At 43.6% G+C, this 20556-nt stretch overlaps 1 protein-coding gene across 2 annotated transcripts in view; it reads right to left on the bottom strand.

Moving 5' to 3' along the window:
* Nucleotides 1–20556, bottom strand: part of fam168a (family with sequence similarity 168 member A) — a 38219-nt gene that overhangs the window by 10993 nt on the left and 6670 nt on the right. The gene's annotated exons all lie outside the window — the stretch shown is intronic.

The raw sequence follows: 20556 nt of genomic DNA, 5'->3' as shown, positions 1-20556 counted from the left end.
AACAGCAAATGGTTAGTGATAGCAGCAAGGGAGACAGTGATCAGGACCACGTCTGAGTGAGTGTTTGTGTTAACACTTGTGTCTTTAATGTGCTCGATACAGCATGGATTAAAAAAGAAAAAAAGAAAAAAAAGGATGTGTGATAACGTCTCTCAGTTTTAAGGTGTGTGCAAGTGAAGCAGTTTTCAGAGGTGCTTGGAGATTATTAATATGGGTGTTAATAGAATAGAATAGCCCTTTATTGTCATTGTACATGTACAAAAAGAAATTGTGGATCTGTCTATTTGCATAAACTTTACAATGTGTGTCCCCAAAGGAGAGTGAAAAATGAATATGGACTTGCATGTACATGTGTGATGTCCTGTTCAGAACGACAAGTACAAGAAGCAAAGCTCAACATCAACACAGCCAATGAAAAAGCACAGCACATCCAGTGAAAGGTGCAAGTGGAAAAGCAACACAACGGTACTGGGGTGGGGGGTGCGGGGGGGTACCAGGCTGAGTTTTGCACCAAGCCAAGAGTAAGCGTGATCCAGAATTATAAGAGAGCTGCACAAACACAGAGTGAAACGGCTGAGCAATAAATAAAGAGAGGAAAGGTGTGCGCGGGCTGTGTGTTATATGAGTTCATGTGTAGCTTGTGTTGATTTTAAGAAATTTCGGACTTGGCATGTGATGGCAGGGATCAGAGTGGTGCATTGTGGTTTTGAGTGCGGGCCCGTAAAACACTGAGTTGGATGTTTCGTGGTGAGCCCTCTAAACACGGCACATTCCTCACCCAGTCGCCGTGTAAAAACCTATCAAAATTTATTACGTTTGCGACTTGCACTGATCCATCCTGAGCTTCTGCTTCACGGAGAGTTAACAACTGACAAAACACAAACCCTTTACACGATTATTTGCGTTGGTGTCATAAGAGCCGGGCATACGCTGTAACGTGGTGATGCCAAACGGCACCAAGTGACACTTCAGTTTAGCCAAGGAAGCATTTCGGTGCTTTGTAAAATAGCACTGACGTCAAAACGCCCCAAAACGCAGACACATAAATGCAAGCACAAAACACGTGGGTGAGGTTGCTTTTCGGTTGTTTTGTGTGCGAATCCCCTTTAAAAATACATGCTCATCCTTCCCCCCAAAAAGAACATGAACCTGTGTGTGTCTGTGGGTGTGCAAAACAACAAGAGTGGTGATATGCAAGCCGTGCCTCATTACTGAAACTCATGTCTCATAGCTAAAGAATGTGTCAGGGGAATTGATTAACCTACTGGCACCTTCCTTTTTCTCTTCACTGCTCTTCGTTGTTTAATTTATCATTAGCCTTCTCTACCTCAGTTAATCAGTACCTCTGCATGCAAAACAACACTTTGATTATAGCAGAATTAAAGTTGAATTTTCATTATTGCAACTCTCAAATTAAGAAGCACATCTTAAAAATTGTTTTTTTTTCCCACCCAAAAGCTCTTCTTGGGAGATACGTGCAAACCCGGTTACACTAAAGTACTGTGCAAAAACCTTGCACCACCCTTTTTTCTTTGTATTTTGCTTCCAGGGAGCCAGACTTTGTTATAATTTTTTAAAGTGATCTTGGTAATAGTTTTCCGGGCTTTCTGAAGAACTTTCAAACCTTTTCTTGGTACATTGGCTACTTTTTCACTCATTTTCCATCAGAGAAATTTATTTTTGTTGTTAAACTACTTAAAGCTGACATATGAATCATTCAAGCTTAAAAAAGGCACGTAACTCGAGGGATGAAGCGATGTGTTTACACACACGAATCACTTCTAAAATTCTATCTTGAGGCACTTTGTTACTAGCCTGCCAGTAAAACACTTCCTTTGTTCCCATTTCTTTGGTTGAACTTATGAAAAACAAAAACAAAGATAACACAGCCTAAGACGGTATTTTTTCACCAACAACATGATTCCTAAAAAGCTATTAGAAAATACTGAGGAAAATGGAAAAATGGAAGGACGAGCTAAAGAATTATCTACAGCAGATGAACAATATCTAAAAGTCATGTACATGTATCCAGCATCGTATAAGACCTGATGCAGGACTTATATGATACAGGAGATGCATCAGGCAGCTGTCAAGCAGCCATTCTCTAGGAAGGGAATGGAGTGATGAATCAAAATCATAATCAATGTCTACGGAGGAGGTCAGGAGACAGGTAATAACAGTCTACAGCCATCTGTAAAAACGGTGTAGGCCATGTCGTGGTTTGGAGCTGCATTTCTTGTCAAAATTGATCCAATTATCAACACAGAAAAGTATCATCAGATTTTGACCCAAAAGGGAAAAAAAAAGCTTAATTTTACAGCATGACAAAGATCCCAAACACACTGCCAGTGCCAACGCAGTGAAAACAAACCTGGATAGAAAAACACACAAGATAGAACATTATCAGTCATGTATGGGCCTCTCCAGAGCCCGGACGTCAACATTACTGAAGTAGTGTGTGATCATTTTACCTAACATTCTCCCATTTTGTATCCCGTTAAGATGCTAAAAATACATTAAAGTAATGCTACGAATTTCAATGTGTGAATCAACAGAAGTAAAAAGGAAACTGAAAAATTGTCACAAATTAGTCCAAGATAAAAACGTCCACCAAGGTTAAATTAAGGACAATTCATATGATTGAAAACAACAGATGCCTACCAAAGCACAAAGAAAAACTATTTAATGTCTTTCCTCAAAAAATTCTTAATTAAAGAAGAAACCACAAACAACCCAGTTTTGTTCAAGTTCTCAATATTTGGGTTAACAGGCCTTTTAATGAAAAAACTAAAATCAAATGAAAAGGTACAATAGGCCATGTAATAGTATTAATATACTATATGATACTAATACTATATAAAAGGTAAAAACCTTATAGTTCTCCAAAACTAAATTTATAAATCCCATTAACACATAGACAAACCATCCCTGAGGGTCCTGTCCTCAAAACACACACGTACACAATTACAGCTCTGGATGAATAGAGGAGCGAGAAACGGGCGTGTTCATCTGTTTCACTGCACCCGTGTGAATGCAGAAAAAGGTGATGAAAAGTTAAAACGGGAGAACAAGAGCGGCCGTACAATGCATCATAATGAGGGTGTGCACAAGAAACAGAGGACTGCAGAAATGCATGTGGTGAGTAGGAGTGTCCAACCATGCCTCCCTTTGTTTTCAGGGGGAGGTGATGAGGTCTCTACTCCTAAAAAGCCCCTTTCTAACCAGAAGACCTTCTGTTCGGCACTGCATTATGGTAGAAGACCATTAAACAGAGTGTGCTTGCTATACAGAGGGAGACTGAAAGAGAGATTTTGCTTTTATTTGTAGAACAGGCTGTAAAAGGGCAGATACAAGTCTAAACATATCCATGCATTTATATACTTCAGAGAGGTCAAAAACACATCCTTACTTGCTTACAGACTAACAAAAAGTAAGTGCTGTGGGCAGGTTTGGGTTTAAGAACAGCAAACCATTATGGGAAATGCACTTAGATGTGATAAATATTACTGCAATTTTAATTTCTAAACTTTTTTTTTTTTTTTAATTTGACTACGTTTCTGCATAACTGAACTGTCCGTGTAAGGAAACTGTGTATACTTTAGACCCTAATTACTCAGACTAATAATGACAGCATTAATTATTACCATCCTTAACCAAAAGAAAATATTCTCACCATAGGTTTACACCATGTATTTATATGCGGTAAACATTTATACCATATATATTTCTGTGCCACGGTTTTTCTTTGCACCATGACACGTTTGTGTACAAATTTGTCAAAAAGCATCAATCTGATTCAGAAGAATTCATATTTTTCAATATATATTCAGGGAGTCAAAACCAAGCTGATATTGCAGAGTACTACATATCAATGAAAATGTCTTTAGTTTTAGAAACTGGAGCCCAGTTATTACAATCAGATAGTATCAGATAGTAAGTATTTTTTGTTTTTTGGACAGAGGCTTTTTTGTTTGTTTGTTTTTGTAATTTAGCTTTGATTTTAAATCAAACAATCAATACTGGATCAAAGTGCAGATTTTCAGCTTCAATTCAACGTAAGTTAAGGCCAAAATCTTTAGGAATTGCAAACATTTTTATGCACAGTCTCACATTTTCAGAAGCTCAAAATGAATTGAGCAAACATAATCTAAAAAAACAACTGCTTTTAATCCTTGAATGAAAATAATTTGCAGTCAATACCTACGTGAAGTCTAAAAACCATGGACATCATCGAGTGTTTTGATTTCTTCCCCCCCCCCTCTGTTTGCTGAGCCTTTTTGTAAAAATTGATTTATCTGTCTTTTCGCTCTTCTCTCCTTGATCCAAACACATCTGACTGAAGACACGGGGCTTGCTGCAGTGTAACATCTCTCCATCAATCAAAGGACTGATGCTCTGACAGCAATGATGAAACTGCACTTGTGATGATAGCATTTTCACTTATCTGTTGACAGCTATTACACCTTCCTGTAGGTTGTGACAATCAAACCAATGACCATGTTACCACGTTTGGCTCTATAACCGCCTCACTCAATTTTTTTCCCTTCTACCTGACTGTGACATTGCAATGATGAAAAACATTATCAGAAAATTGGATTTGCACTGAAAGATGACAGAAACCAACAGATGCCGTTTAGTAGGTGACTGTTGCAGGCGACTTCACTGGGCAGTGTTCAAATTCGAAAACTGATTTCATTCATTTTTTCCCCCACCTGCAATCGTGGAAGCATGCTTTATTGCACAGTGAGCTATTTTAAGTTTCAAATATGGTTCTGGTAGGTGTTTTAATAGTTGTTTGTTTTTTTTTTTAAATCCTGCAGCAGAGGAGGCAGAGGAGATGAGGCACTGCTCGGCTGAGACATCTAATGAATATTATACTCACAAGGCCCCCCTCAGTGGGTAAGAAAATTACATTAGCTCCATATCTGATGGCTCTTCATCTGACAACAGTGAGACAGGCCTCAATACACAATCAGTACAGGCTAGAGCTCTGTACATATTGGCATGCTTTGTGACAACTTTGTTTGATGATTTCTCTGTAAAGTGGACTATGGAGAGGGCAACAGATATTATGAAGCAGTGTCGCAGTGAGGCAGCCTCAATCTGGAACATATACCCAACCGTGCATGGAAAAGAAGCCTTAATTTTATTTAAATTTACAATGGCTTGAACATGCTCTGTTTACAGTTACCTCAGATTATCTTATCACCATTGTGAAATTTTACCACCAGTGTCTTTTTCATATGTTAAGCTTCAGCTTCCTGGTTAGCATCAATGCCAGACCCTCACCCACAAACATACAGGACTTCTTACTTGAAACAAAAGAGAAACTACCAGTCAATGCTAACCTGATGTGGCAACAGCACTCCTAATAATGCAAGTCGTGTTATGGCCAGCAAGGATAAAGACAGAGGAATAATAGCCTCTGGTGAAGTGATTCTGACTAGAGAACAGCACGTCTACAGCAAAAAGGCACCAATCCTTTAGGAGCAGTGTCTTTTTAAAACCATCCAGCTGCAATGGAGGCAAAATAACTTCCTCTGTGATGACCCCACCCAAGTTGGCCAGGCAATACTTGTGCATCCACGGGATTGGATATCTTGGAGATTGTTTATAGTTCCATTTATAAAGCACACTATTTTAAAAAATGACTTCAATCTGCCTTGTTGTTTTAGAAATGGCAGCAGTGGCAGTCCTTTGGCATTGTTCTGTCTGGCAGCAACCTCTGTTGAACCTTGTGAAAAGCACAACTGTTTCCCTCAGGAGTCCATTGTTTTATTATCCTGTTAGCTTAAAATGTTGATGTTTCAATAATATTGTTTTTGAATATGTTTCATATAACTACCATGGTATTAGATGTATAAAATAAACCCAGGAAATAATGATATTTTGTGTATTACTCAATGCATTTATTGTTAGCATGTTCAGACCAGTTAGGGAAAACACACAGAAACTGCAACCCTTACATTAAACCACAATAGAAATGTTTTTTTTTTGTCTTGTGTACACACAGACAGACGCACGCGCATACACGCACACACACGCAGACAGCAAGGATTTACTGACAACTGACTGACATTATTAAAGGAGACCTTCCCACTCCCTGGCTTAACCTGGGTAATTTTTCAGGACTTTGTTAGGCTTAAACTCTATTAGCGGGACTTCATTTAAGCTGAACTCAAAAGCTATAGCCTCAAGGCCTTAGCACAAAACGCAGCTTACAAACCTGCATGCTAACAGAGCTGGTATTTGTGTCCGTCTATCTTTTAACGTCTGTGTGACACTCAAGTTAATTTGTGGACGTCAATATAAATATGAGCTTGTTTCAAAATAATAATGTTGGTTCCACTCCATAAAGGGAGACTCCTGTAGCCTGGGGGAGTCAGAAGAGGCTGTAATGAGGGAGGAGGGAAAGATTGTGAAAGAATAAAACCTCTCCCTCTCTTTGATGTACTCGCACACACACAAAGAAATACCATTCCTGGAGAACATGTACAATACGCCACAACCCCCACGCCGACTCCATCCTCCCACATAATACCTCACCAGGCATCTACTCTTTAAGCAACAAATCAAAACCGGTGGGCGTTATCACACTTCAGCATGGGAGAGAATAGTACTGAACAGCTTTGTTTTTTTGAAGTCCTCGAGAAGGAAAGCACTTCACTGGGGTCATATGATGAAGAAACAAAGAAAAATCATAAGACAATAACTTGCTGAGTGTAATTTGGTTTGTAAATTGCTTTTTTAAAATGTAGCAGTTTAGGTTTTATAATCGTAGATTTTGTTCTGTAGCATATGAATTTAGCTTCCACTAATTATATTTTAAAGCTGAAATAACGATGAATGATTCCAGCTTTCCACTTTAGCAGTTCATTAAAAAAATAGCACACAATTTTTATTTTAATAAAACAAACATAAAAAGTGCATTGATGGCAATTTTTCTTTGCCGCTTTCAATTTCAACTGGTGACCCACTGATAATGAGTTTTTGCAGATTGAGATTTTCTTTCTATTAATTATAGCTGAAGTATATACAATTAAAAAAAATCTAATTTTCTTCAGAATTTTATTTTCATAAGAGAAATAATTCAACTCTAAAAATGCCCCCCAATCTTTTTTCACTAAAACTACTCAAAAATGAAGTGCAAATAATTAACTAACTTATTTAAAAAGCGCAACAGCTTTACAGAACACAACAAATGTCAGGTACTTACATTATTTTCCAGTATAAATTCAAAACCTTTATCTGTATTAATTAGGTTTGATCCAATAAGGTTTGATGTCAGCGGTCAATGATCAACAGCAGACAGCTCGCCGGCTCGCCAGCTCGCAAATATTTAATTTCCCAATTGAGGAATTCAATTATTATTACCAGTCTTTTTCTAATTCATGACACTCTTTTTTCTTCTTCTTTTTTTACACCTGCCAAGCCACATTTTCATGTCGCACCTCATCTAACACTTGCAACACAGATGCATCTGGGTGCGCATGAGTTTGCATGCCTGGACTTCTGTACGCTTTGTTAATGTGTGCGCAGAGCAGATACATCGATCCATCATCATTGTCAGTGTGTAATACAGGCACATTGGCGGAGGTGCTTGTTTCTATTGGAAAGAGTCGATGACTCTTTATCTATTTATTTTTCCTGTGCATGTTTGGGTCATACATTGTACTTAATGGAGGGTGAATAGCACTAACATAATGGTAGGCTCCTCTGCTCTGCAGGCTACGCCATCCAAAAAGTAACAGCTACTCAGTGTTGTGTATTTTAAGCCGAGGTAATTTATCAAATTTCTGAAGGCTCCATTTTCAATTATGGAGAACGGCTGGTCCTCCAGGGCCATAATTTTCCTTGTAATTGCTTTGGTTCTTTTCACTGCTCATACCAAGAAGAGGCTGCTGGCTTATGGCTGGCTCTGACCTCTAGCTAGCTTTAGCTTTAGCCACTTTCCGTTTGTTAGCCTCTTCATTCTGGAGACGTTCAGTTAAATGATAGTGTTTTAAAGCTGCATTCCATTTGAAATGGGAAGTTGGAAATCCCAATATCCGAGTCTGACTTTTTAAGATGGAACACCCCCTCAAGTTGGATTTCCCTCTGAGAAAGTTGGAGAAACGCCACCAACCCCGACTTCACAATCCAAGATTGGATCACTAAACATAAACAGTAGTAAAATTGTACAACATCTTCACTGTAGTGCCACTGTTGTGCATTTCTGACTCACTAAATAAGCCACACAGAGAGAACTGACCGGCATCTATCTGTGATTGTGCTGCTAGTGGTGCATGAATTGCACCAACTTGCTAAGGAAGAGAAGCCCTTTTTTTCCCCAGCTACCACCACTGAAACACCGATTCAGGAGTAATATCTGAATTCTGAGGTAAAAGAGATACCCAGTGTCTGATTATGTACATGTATTACAGAGTGCAAGCTTTGTGTCTTCTTCATTCATAGCAAAGAACCTCTACGCTTAATGGTGGCTTAACGGTGTCGCTGGTGTGGTGTGGGAGTGTGTTTGTGCCAATATGCATATGACAGGTTACACACATAAACTGGACCGGCTCGGATTTGGAAATAGTTGAGACTTACCAGTCCGACTGTGGTGTGTGCCGAGTTTGCTGAAAATGTGCATATTCTAGTCCCTGGTTAAAAACCCCAAACAAAAACCACTAACCGTGGACAACTAATTCCCACCAATAAAGCCGTTTTAAATCCCCCCAAAATCCTAAAATTAATTTTCTATGACATGACATCTCTCACTTATAGGTTCAAAGGTCTGTTTCTGGGCCTCGGGTCCAGCAAAAATCCAAACAAGCACGATGCAGCAAGATGTATAACAAAACGCAGGTTGAAGGATGAGACTACCAGTGCCTGCTATCTCAATGAGAACTGATATCTAAAATCAAGTCCAAGAAACAAATCCATCATGCTGCATCATTGAAAGGCAGTGTGATTGAATGGCTGATGACACCCCCATTTTTTCTACACAATCAGACCTGCCCTGGAGTGATGAGCTCCAAACAGCTCTGGGCTATTTTAGATCTAGGACAGTACAATTCACTTTGGGACAGCATCTCCCCTTTTCTCCGCACTGCCTTTCTCCTCTTCTATTCTCTTTTCCTGAAACATCTCATCAGTCAAACACCTCATGGGTCTGTGAAATCCTAACAGAAAATAGGAATGATTTTCACACCTAAAGCACCTAGACTGTTGAGCAGCAGTATTCATTTATGGAGATTGAAATGTCTAATGCTAACCAGGGTAACAAAGACCTGCGCTACAGTAAAGAGTAATATTGACTGCAACATGCTTCGAATAAAATATCAACACACAAGAGTAACTTTTTTCCTCTCTCTTAAAATAGATGATGTGATTACAATACTAAAATTAACAGTACATGCTGAAGCTGAAGAGCAAAAGGTTAGCAACATCACCTTCGCTGAGGTTAAAAGAAAGTGGAAAGTGGGTGGTAAGTGTTTATTTAAAGGTGTTCATTAGCAGCTTCTGTCTAACTTTTTAAAAAGACGGCATCAAATAATATGACTTTTAATGAGTTCTCACAGCAACTAGGAAATTAAAGTAATGGCAGCTGGGCTGAACAGCAGTGGGAAAAAAAACTTGGAAGTCTACAGCCACACTAATTGGTCAGTGAGACTGCAGTCACGCATTGAAGAGCAGACAACAAGTGTTGAATAGGTGATAAATGGAGGTTCTAAAGATCCCCCCCTCCCCAAACACACACTCAGGTAAGCCCAAGGTCAGGTGAAACACTGTAATAGAGCACAAAGTGTACTTTTGAGGGAAGTTGGCTATTAACTTGTATATCCTTAATAACAGGATATTCTACAGATTAGCAGTACAGTGTGGTTCTAATGACAGAAAAGGTTCCACAATATTCATAAGGCTGCTAGTATTTTCTCACAATTTAATACAGCTGGGAGTAAATTAACCTGAGAGGATTTCCACTGTAAGACCTGATGGCTGCATGCGGTGCAACTCATGGGCTCTGCATAAACAGCATTTGAAATAACAATACATAAAGTCACTGTTGCACACCTGCAATACCCTTAATATTTTCTACCAAATACTAACCTGTACCTGCAGCTGGTAAGTATCTACTAAGGTCTATTTATAAAAAAAACAAAACAAAAAAAACATTTTGCACACAGTTTTTATGTGTCAGTTACATATGTTCAGACTTTTAAAAAAAAAAAGCTTAATCTCGAGTCACCTCAAATGGTCTGGACAGCATTTATCTGTAGGATATCTAGCCTGTTGGTCTGCTGTTTACCTCTGCTGTCAAAAAGCCATATGTGGCGTGCCTATGTCTATTTACTCTTGAGGAGACTGATATGCAAGTCTGATATGAATCGATGAGTTATTGAAGCACATTTACACTAAGTAAAGCGCTATACAAATACAGGCCATTTACCATTTTTTCTAACTGATAATTGTGTTACTGAAGCTGAACTGAACTTTGATGTTGTTAGCTTCTGTTAGCAGCTTTTACTGAAACGTTCTTAGAAGTGGGTCTAACATCGTCTAACCCAGGCAACTGCAAAATAAACTCCCATGTGATACAAGAGTGGTATCAAACTGTATAAAAGGCCCCAAAGTTCATAGAATAGTTTACTAGTTTAGTTTATATTTAGTTTATAAGTTTATATAAGTTCATTTAATATTCAGTCTTCTGTCAGTTTGGGCCAGCCCACCTTCTAGTGTCATCATCCGGTTAGTAAGGTGGGCAGTTTAATGGCGGATGAGCAGTGTTGGTCTGGAGGGGTTGCGCTGATTCCTGGGGAATGTTATGTGTACGTAAATGACAAGTGAGTATTGACCTGTGTTGTATCTTGCCTTTGTTTGTGTCAGTACTGTAGTATGTTTACCATTTAGGAGCTAATGTAGTCCGTAGTCGGAGCGGTAGACCACGCACGCAACGCGTGAGTTCACCCTCATTTCATATGCTAACCTATGTCGTTAGCTTATCCTGGTTTAGCTTTGTTGACGCACGGCCGCTCGTATGTCCATAACGTCATTCCTGTGTTATCAAACCTTCTCTGTATGTTGTATGGGATGCTTGTGATTGTTTACTTTAAAGAAGTGGCGTTTGTAGCAACAATTAGGTACGAGGATTAATAAAATAGCGATCGTAGTTTGACCGGAAGTATGGTGTTCCCGCTTGCCCTTCACAATAAGAGCATTACGGCTGATTATAAGGGGGAAGCTTTTATTTTGTACAACTATCGGAAGTAGTTCCTGTGTACTGACGGTAACTTAACCTCGCACTAATGCGGTTTAGTTGTATAGTGTGAGTAGTTTGAAGTGTATTGTATTGTCTTATTTCTATATATGTGATTATGTCAACTATGTTGGATCATGTTTATATTTGAGTGTTTTACTTGTCTATGCTCTTTATTGATCTTGTATTTCCATTGTTTATTTCTTTTGTAGGAAACCACACATACACACCTATGTACACCTGCTGTGTTTACAGCCCCAGAAATTGAGTGTTAACAATAAAGTGCCTCAAACGAACCCACAAGCTCCCTTCTTCTTTCCTACTCTGGGACAACTTGGCCTTAAGTGGTGTTCTGGCCGACACACCGGGGTGACCGTAGTGCTTAAAGTCTGAATCAGTGCCACAGCCGTGCCCATCTTTGATATCTCCACTACATTTAATGGTCCTCCGAGCCGGAATTGCACTAGGCTTGCCTCAGAGATGGAATCAGTCCCAGAGTATGAGGCTCGCGGCGCACGCCCCAAACGACATGCTCGCCCACCTGGGCGCTACGCAGATTATGAGGTGGAGTACCCAGGCTACATTAGCCAGGCACATAGAGAGGATGTAGAGCTCACACACCAAGAGGACAAGGCCAGGATGACCTCCCTCGCTTCCCCCTTTAGCTACAACCTAGCCAGCCCTCAGTGGAGGCGGGATGCTATTCTCCAGGAGACGGCCTCGCGCTATGGAGCTCAGAGCCAACAGCACATCCAGGAGAATCAGCTAGCCCCCCAGCTGTATCCAGAGAGAAGTCGTGGGGAACAAGCCTACGATCACTCTACTCCTCTACCCTTTGTGCTCCCCTATACACATCCAAATAAGGAAATAGGTGCAGAGTTAGAGGACATCCGTCAGGAGCGCCACCTCATCCAGCAGACCCAGCAGCGTATGTCATCAGATCTGGTCGAACTCAAGGCACTGCGAGCGGAAATGAGACAGTTAGTGGAAGCTGTCCAGAGCATGCAGGGCCCATCTTCTCTCCGAACCAGTAAATTAATGCAGTCACCGCTACCGGCTGATGCAGCAGAGATTGAGGAGGATGATGACTGGCCTGCTCCACCACCGTGGCCAGATCCAGTTGAGGAAGCACCACTGCCTAGTGACCCACCAGCGTTGAACCCCCATCACATAAATGCATGTGTTTTTCCAGCCATTAAGACAGAGGCAATGGCAATCCCACCTGCTAATAAGTTTGTGGACCACCCAGGACAGAGTCTGTCACCAGATCCTCCCCCTGCTCCCAGGTTTCCAGATAAAGCCTCCCATAATCCACCTCCTTGGTTTAAGCCGGTTTATCTTCCACCTCGCTCAGGCAATTTCCCACTGGGAGGGTCCAAGCATCCGCGCGCCACCTATGGGGACGGTAAGACTGAGCATGACTGTAATCCAGCATCCACTGAGCAGCAGTTCAATCTGTCCTCTACACAGCCACTGCCGGACAGACCGAATCTGGGCAGGGCTTCTATCGCCTCAGAGACAGTTTACCGTGGTCCCCGCCCAACAATTCCCAACTTCTCAAGTCGAGACCCTAGTGAGTTTGCTAGGCTTAAGATGGCATTGGGGAATCTTCTACCTGAGGACGCGACTGAGCTGTTCAAGTATCAAGTGTTGGTTGATCACCTGCACCTAGAGGAGGCTAGATTAATAGCCGACGCTTACCTCAACTCTACCACACCCTTCACTGATACTATGGAGGCGCTCAATGACAAATACGGCCAGCCACATCAGATAGTGCTGAGGCGTATTGCTGCGATGATGGACTCACCTGACATCAGGCGTGGAGACGTCTCGGCATTTGAGAGATTTGCCCCCCAGATACAGTCACTAGTGGGGATGTTAAGGACACTAGGCCCAGAAGGAGAAGTGGAACTACATTGTGGTTCACATGTTGCTCGTCTGCTTAGTAAACTACCCCCCGAGCAGAGAGCAGAGTTCCGCCGCTGCATGTTCCAACAAGGTGTGAGGATGCATACCTTGGCAGATCTCGCAGGGTGGCTTAAGTATGAGTCCTGGTGCCAAGACTCTGAAGGGCAGCTAGCAGCGAAAGTGACAAAGGAGAAACAGTGGTCCAGGCCTGAGGTGCGCCAGGGTAAGAGATCCATCACAGTCCTTCATGGTGCAAAGGAGGTAACGACAAAGCCACAGGCAGTGAGGCCAGGTGGTGTGGCCAGTAAGAACAAACCATACTGTCCATTCTGTAACACAGAAGAGCACTATCTCAGCCAGTGCACAGTGGTATCCAAGTTGACAAAGGACCAGCTATCAGAGTGGATAAAGAGTAACAAGAGGTGCTGGCGCTGCGCACGGTCACACCAGGCGGCCCAGTGTAATCTGAGGAAGACGTGCAGCCTCTGCCAAGGGAAGCACCTGCAGGTACTGCATGATGTCAACGTTAGAACACGGAAAGGGTCACCGACAACAGCGATGGTGAGCGGTGACTCGAAGGCGGCGACCGACGTCCTGTATCTAGACAGACCCACTGAAGGCTGCAGAGTCCTTCTAAAGATCGTCAAAGTCTGCATTCATTATGGCAAGCGAACAATCAGCACTTATGCCGTCTTGGATGACGGGTCAGAGAGGACGATGCTTCTGCCAGAGGCTGCCGAGAAGTTAGGCATGCAAGGGGTCACAGAGGACGTCCCACTGCGCACGATTAGGCAGGACGTGCAGACTCTCAGAGGTGAGTCAGTGTCGTTCTCTGTTTCCTCTCCCTCAAGGCCCAGGACCAGGTTCAAGATTGCTGGGGCCTTCACTGCTGCACGCATCGGACTTGCAGGCCACACTTATCCCATGGAGCAACTTAGAGAAAGGTATAAACACCTGATTGGCCTTCCGATCCACACCTTGATAAATGTGAAACCTTTGCTACTCATTGGCAGTGACCATCCCCATCTGGTTACCCCCGTTGAGCCAGTCAGGCTGGGACCTCCAGGAGGGCCTGCTGCTATTCGCACCAGGCTAGGTTGGGCGCTACAAGGGCCAGCAAGTATAGTCGGCCAGTTTGCCCAACCACAGCAGTGCCTGCTGACAACTGTGGCACCTCAAGTCAGTGAATTAATGAAACATGTAGAGAAGCTATGGCAGGTCGACATTGTTCCGTTCCGAAACGAGAAGGTTGTTACTCGTTCAAGGCAAGACCAAGAGGCCATACGCATTCTGGAGACCAGAACTGTCCGAGTAGAGGTTGAAGGCATACTTCGCTATGCCACCCCACTGCTTCGCCGGAAGGGGATGCCTATACTGCAGGCCACCAAAGACGCTGTCATGCCAAGTCTACGGGGTGTGGAGAGAAGGCTGGCTAAAGACCCAGAACGAGCTGAAGCCTACAAGGTGGAGATGGAGAAGCTTATCAAGGCTGGCTCCATCGTTAAGTGTGGCTCTGGGACACCTGCGACAGAAGGTCAGGAGGCGTGGTACATCCCTCATCACATGGTGAGCCATAATGGTAAGAACCGCTTGGTTTTCAACTGCTCATTTCAGTACAGAGGACAGAACCTGAACGACTACCTGCTGCCTGGGCCCACCTTAGGTGCGTCTCTTCTGGGAGTTCTATTACGCTTCAGAGAGCATGCAGTTGCAGTGAGTGGGGACATTAAAGGCATGTTCCACCAGGTTTGTCTCTTACCAGAAGATCGTGCCCTGCTCAGATTTGTCTGGCGCGACATCAGTGACGAGAGCCCTCCAGCAGTCTACGAGTGGCAGGTGCTCCCGTTTGGAACCACATGTAGCCCCTGCTGTGCCACATTCGCCCTGCAGCGTCACGTCATGTATAACAGCCAGCCAGATGATGACGTGAGACTCTCAGTCGAAAGGTGTTTTTATGTGGACAACTGCCTTCAGAGTTTCCCCACCGTGGAAGAGGCAAGGAACCTTGTCGACAAGTTACGGGCCATCCTAGCCTCAGCAGGGTTTGACCTACGACAGTGGGCCAGCAATGAACGTGACGTCATCAGTCATTTACCAGAAGAGAGCTGCTCTGCTAGTGTGGAGCTATGGCTGGCCCAGAACAAGGTCGATACCCCAGAATCTACCCTGGGATTGAGCTGGCTATTCCACACAGATGTCCTAGGCTACAAGCATCGTCAAGTTCCATATGCAGTCCCCACGATGCGCAATATCTACAAGGTCCTGGCCAGCCAGTACGACCCCCTAGGGTTCATCTTACCCTACACAACCAGAGCGAAGGTAATCATCCGCCATCTGTGGGACAAGCAAAGGGGTTGGGATGACCCACATCTACCTCAGGAGCTCATGCAGCAGTGGACAGCCTGGGAGGAAGAGTTGCAGTTTCTGCCTGAAGTTACTCTTCCTCGACCATATGTGCCTAAGCAAGTGGACACCTTCAGCTGTCAGAGAGAGGTACACATATTTTGTGATGCCTCTGAGGAAGCTTATGGCTCAGTAGCTTACCTCCGGACCACTGGCAGAAATGGAGACGTGCATCTGTCGTTCTTGGTGGCCCGGTCCAGGATTGCCCCCAAGCGGTTTCACTCTATGCCCCGATTGGAGCTCTGTGCTGCACTCACTGGGGCCCAGCTCTCACAAGTGCTGGAAAGGGAGCTCACCCTTAGAATCGACCAGACGGTCCTATGGTCTGATTCTACAACAGTGCTGACATGGCTGAGGTCTGAATCCTGCCGATTCAAGGTCTTCGTTGGCACTCGTGTAGCCGAGATACAAGAGCTGACAGACAGGCACTCCTGGAGATACGTCGACTCTGGAAGGAATCCAGCCGATGATGTGACACGTGGGAAGAAGCTGAAAGAGCTCGCTGTACCGAATAGATGGAGCCAAGGACCATCCTTTCTCCTTCACAGTTCAGACTCCTGGCCAGAGGATCTCACGGTTGACCAAGCAGATGATGCCGCGGAGCTGCGCAAAGCTGTGTTCTGTGGGACCACTGCAGCTGCTCCATCAGGTCAGCCAACTTCAGATTTGAGCCGCTACAGAACCTGGAGTGAGATGTTAGAGGTTGCAGTGCGGGAGCTACATGGGGCGGCCCAACCAGATGTTCATCCCACTGCTGAGGACTATCGCGAGGCGGAGAGGCTGATCCTACAGAGGGCCCAGATGGATAGTTTTCCGGAGGAGTATAATCTGTTGAAAGTCGGTAAGCCAGTTCCCAGGAGCAGTCGTCTTCTCTCTCTGTCACCCGAGGTGGATGAGACCAGACAGCTCATTTGTGTTGGAGGACGACTTCGTCAATCTGAAGATTTGGCGCTGGAGACACTCCATCCGATTATCCTGGACCCAGGCCACCCAGTGACCAAACTCCTGATCCAGGACTTTGACCGCCGCCTCCATCATCCTGGCCCGGAGCGGGTGTTCGCAGAGCTTCGGCGCTCCTACTGGATTCTGCGAGGGCGTGAAGCTGTCCGGCGCTACCAACACCTCTGTGCTGATTGTCAAAGGTGGAGAGCTAGACCTACAGTGCCGAAGATGGCAGACCTGCCAGCAGCCCGGCTACGTTTATATAAACCGGCTTTCTACTCTACGGGAATGGACTGCTTCGGGCCGTTTGAGGTCAAGGTTGGACGGCGTATTGAGAAGAGATGGGGAATCATATTCAAGTGCCTTACCACCAGGGCAGTCCACTTGGATGTTCTTAACACCATTGATGCAGACGCATTCCTGATGGCTCTTCGGCGATTTGTCGCTCGTAGAGGTACACCTGCCGAGCTGGTTTCAGACCAGGGGACCAACTTCAGGGGAGGTGAGAGGGAACTGCGTGAGACCTTTCTGAAGATGTGCCCGGAACTACAACAGCTTCTAGCACCCCAGAATATCAGCTTCCGCTTTAATCCTCCAGGTGCCCCACACTTTGGGGGAGCATGGGAAAGGGAGATCCGGTCGGTTAAGTATGCCCTATATGCTACAGTTGGTGCTCAGTCAGTTCCAGAAGAAGTGCTTCGCACTGTACTCATCGAGGTGGAAGGGATACTCAATAGTAAACCACTGGGGTATGTGTCGTCCGATGCCAGAGATGCAGATCCAGTGACTCCCAATTTTCTTCTGATGGGGCGGCCGGATGGATCGCTACCTCAGATAGTATACCCAGAGAATGAGCTCCTCAGTCGCCGTCGCTGGAAGCATTCCCAGGTGTTGGCTGACCATTTCTGGTCACGTTTCATCCGTCAGTACATTCCCAGTCTGCAGACTCGCCAGAAGTGGCAATCGACAGCAGCTGATTTGGCTGAGGACTCTGTGGTGATGATCGCTGATCCACAGCTTCCCAGGGCTCTCTGGCCTGTGGGGAGGGTGATTAAAACTCATCCTAGCCCTGATGGACGCATCAGGTCGGTTGACGTGAAGGTGAAGGAGAGAGTCTACACTCGGCCGGTTGCCAGACTGGTTGTCCTCCCTGCGCTGCCCTCTGGAGAAGATGAGGACAGCTCTGCGTCGAACTCACCACAACCCTAGAACTTTGTTGCCTTATTGATGAGCAAATGTCTTACATACATTTGGGGGCGGCTGTATAAAAGGCCCCAAAGTTCATAGAATAGTTTACTAGTTTAGTTTATATTTAGTTTATAAGTTTATATAAGTTCATTTAATATTCAGTCTTCTGTCAGTTTGGGCCAGCCCACCTTCTAGTGTCATCATCCGGTTAGTAAGGTGGGCAGTTTAATGGCGGATGAGCAGTGTTGGTCTGGAGGGGTTGCGCTGATTCCTGGGGAATGTTATGTGTGCGTAAATGACAAGTGAGTATTGACCTGTGTTGTATCTTGCCTTTGTTTGTGTCAGTACTGTAGTATGTTTACCATTTAGGAGCTAATGTAGTCCGTAGTCGGAGCGGTAGACCACGCACGCAACGCGTGAGTTCACCCTCATTTCATATGCTAACCTATGTCGTTAGCTTATCCTGGTTTAGCTTTGTTGACGCACGGCCGCTCGTATGTCCATAACGTCATTCCTGTGTTATCAAACCTTCTCTGTATGTTGTATGGGATGCTTGTGATTGTTTACTTTAAAGAAGTGGCGTTTGTAGCAACAATTAGGTACGAGGATTAATAAAATAGCGATCGTAGTTTGACCGGAAGTATGGTGTTCCCGCTTGCCCTTCACAATAAGAGCATTACGGCTGATTATAAGGGGAAGCTTTTATTTTGTACAACTACCGGAAGTAGTTCCTGTGTACTGACGGTAACTTAACCTCGCACTAATGCGGTTTAGTTGTATAGTGTGAGTAGTTTGAAGTGTATTGTATTGTCTTATTTCTATATATGTGATTATGTCAACTATGTTGGATCATGTTTATATTTGAGTGTTTTACTTGTCTATGCTCTTTATTGATCTTGTATTTCCATTGTTTATTTCTTTTGTAGGAAACCACACACCCACACACATACACACCTATGTACACCTGCTGTGTTTACAGCCCCAGAAATTGAGTGTTAACAATAAAGTGCCTCAAACGGACCCACAAGCTCCCTTCTTCTTTCCTACTCTGGGACAACTTGGCCTTAAGTGGTGTTCTGGCCGACACACCGGGGTGACCGTAGTGCTTAAAGTCTGAATCAGTGCCACAGCCGTGCCCATCTTTGATATCTCCACTACACAAACTGTTTATCAGAAAGAAAGTGCTGGCATAACCTTAAAGCTTATAACCAGATGCTGTTATAGCCGGTCACACGTCTAATCTGTTGACAAGTCACTATGGCACTATCAAGAACAAACAAGCATGTTAATGCATGTTTTCTTATGTTATAGCCCTGACTTCAGAGCTTTTCTTTCTTAACCTAGCACCAGCACTCACAGCAGATTGGTTACCTGCCTGTACTGCCGGTTATCTATCAGCGCCTTTGGTTGTGACGGCAGTGTACCACAATAGATGTGGTTAACAGAGCATCTCTTTGTCAGTTTAATAGGGAGATGTTTTTGTCAGGGTGCACCCTTACACCTTCAGGCTTTGTAAATTGAGTATTCATTGATAGCATGAAACATTTTACTTGCAGATAGTACATAAATCCATCCTGCAAAATAAAATATGGAATTTAAAACTTTAGTGTAAAATACAGCTTTTACAATAGGCAATGTTAAATATATCAAAATGTGATTGCCATTGGATTCATATTCTGAATAATTTGATCGCACAAAGGTATATACACACAAACACAAAAACTCACACATACTAGACCATACAGCTTTATGAGCTAGGACTTGGTGGTTAAACCCAAGGTAAACAATCAATTCTCAGAGGCAGTATTAACAGCAGACAGGCATTATTGCCTGCAATGAAGGTGGGACTCGACAAATATGGGTGGAGGGAAATAAAACAAAAGAACACCACCATTATATTGCAGTTAATATAGAAAGCAGCAAGGTTTTACAGAGTCCCTGCACAAAATTGTTGTTATTAATGAGTAGGGGGCGTGCGAGAGTTACTGATCATAGCGGCACACTTTTCTGTTTTCTCAGTGGTTGCATTGATTTTACACACTCCAAAGAGGACCAAGCCTGCAGTTAGGGGTTGGTTTTTTCCCCTCTTCTAACCTGTCAGACACTCTGAAGTACTCCACAACACTTCACACCGAGGTGTCACTATAGTAATCTGGCACACTGTGGGCCACGTCTGCCTGAGGATGCAGCTCTCGAAGAACAAAAGTGACGCGAAACTTTTAACATTTCGTCGTCTTCAAATGCAATGACACTGTGGGTGGGAATCACAGTAATTCACAAGCGAATACTATCACAATTTGTTGCCCACGATAATGACAGTATCACGATACATTGAATCTCAAAACACTGCAAGACAATCATCTACAGCACAGCATGATACTCTCTATTTATTCACATTATTGTGAAGTGGGTGAATTAAATCTTCCTGGCTTTCTGAGGCCGATCAGTATTACCCCTCAGCAACTACATATTTTTAAAGAAATAATTCTAAAACTATTGATATTGGGCACATTGATAACTGCAATACTATAGTTGGCCAATCTGAAGGTACACTGGAGCATTTTTTCCAGTATCCCAAAAAGCCCCTGACACTGAGGCACCGTGCAAAGAACCATGAGTGTAAAACAATGTTTTAAAAACTGCACACTAGCTAACATGATAGTAAACCTTTTAACACAGCCAAAGATTAAACTTCTGTTTATCTTGTCGGTTTTCAAAAAAGAAAGCAGATAAGTCAAGTCTTTGTCACTATAAAAACACAGCGGGACATTTTATTCAAACTATGCAGTTACTGTATTACTTCAGACCTAGTTGGCATTTCTCTACTCTTATTATCAATCAGCTTGTGTAGATGGCCGATTAAGATCAATGATGGT

This window comes from Pelmatolapia mariae, linkage group LG14 (genome assembly GCF_036321145.2).
Source record: "Pelmatolapia mariae isolate MD_Pm_ZW linkage group LG14, Pm_UMD_F_2, whole genome shotgun sequence".
NCBI lineage: Eukaryota > Metazoa > Chordata > Actinopteri > Cichliformes > Cichlidae > Pelmatolapia > Pelmatolapia mariae.
This window is presented reverse-complemented; position numbering and strand designations above follow the sequence as displayed.